Below are 672 nucleotides of genomic sequence, written 5' to 3'. Positions count from 1 at the left end.
TATACATTGTGTAATTATACTGAATAAATTGTTATAACTTGCCGGCAGGTGCATTATTTATTAAAATGTGGCACCTAATCTTTCAGTTTATCAAGAGTTTGTGTACCATACTCAGGCCATACTAAATATATGAGGACCTTATTACTTGGCCTTTACAGAGCTTGAATTGTACAGCTGCTGTTAATTAATCTCTTTGTTTGCCATTCCTTTAAAGTACGAACATAATGTAAATGCACTTCTAAACAATGACCAGAGCCAAGCACCTGACAAGAACACGTAGGCATTTATTATTCTCCATTGTGGCCACTGTGCTACAAATATAATGAAACAAAAAGTAAGCCTTCACATGTTGGTAATAATGAGTTCATCTCTTTTTAAATCATTAAAACACTTAAAAACTGGCAATGGAATCTTTTTTTCTAGGACCCTTAATGAGTTTATTGCAATAAATAACAGATAAATAAAATCGAATTTGCACTTACAAATCCATTTAGAATATTCCTTATAAAACATCTGTCATGCAACCTCAACGTGCAGCGAGCATGCACAAGACCAGAAAAAGGCATTTTTGGGAGTCAATTATTCATTGGCATTGTTGAGCATGAAAATATGGCCTTTTACCAATGGTAGCACAACAATGAGAGTAAGATGTAGTTTGGGGGGGGGGGGGGG

General features: G+C 35.3%; 1 protein-coding gene across 1 annotated transcript in view; it reads right to left on the bottom strand.

Annotated features, from left to right (window-relative positions):
- Nucleotides 1–263: 263 nt before the first annotated feature.
- Nucleotides 264–672, bottom strand: part of tprg1l (tumor protein p63 regulated 1-like) — a 4,276-nt gene continuing 3,867 nt past the window's right edge. The window contains exon 6 of the mRNA XM_034876166.1: nucleotides 264–672. This exon is cut by the window's right edge and continues 1,421 nt beyond it. The gene's annotated coding sequence lies outside the window, so the exon portion shown is untranslated.

The sequence above is a fragment of the Etheostoma cragini genome, chromosome 7 (assembly GCF_013103735.1).
Source record: "Etheostoma cragini isolate CJK2018 chromosome 7, CSU_Ecrag_1.0, whole genome shotgun sequence".
Lineage (NCBI taxonomy): Eukaryota > Metazoa > Chordata > Actinopteri > Perciformes > Percidae > Etheostoma > Etheostoma cragini.
This window is presented reverse-complemented; position numbering and strand designations above follow the sequence as displayed.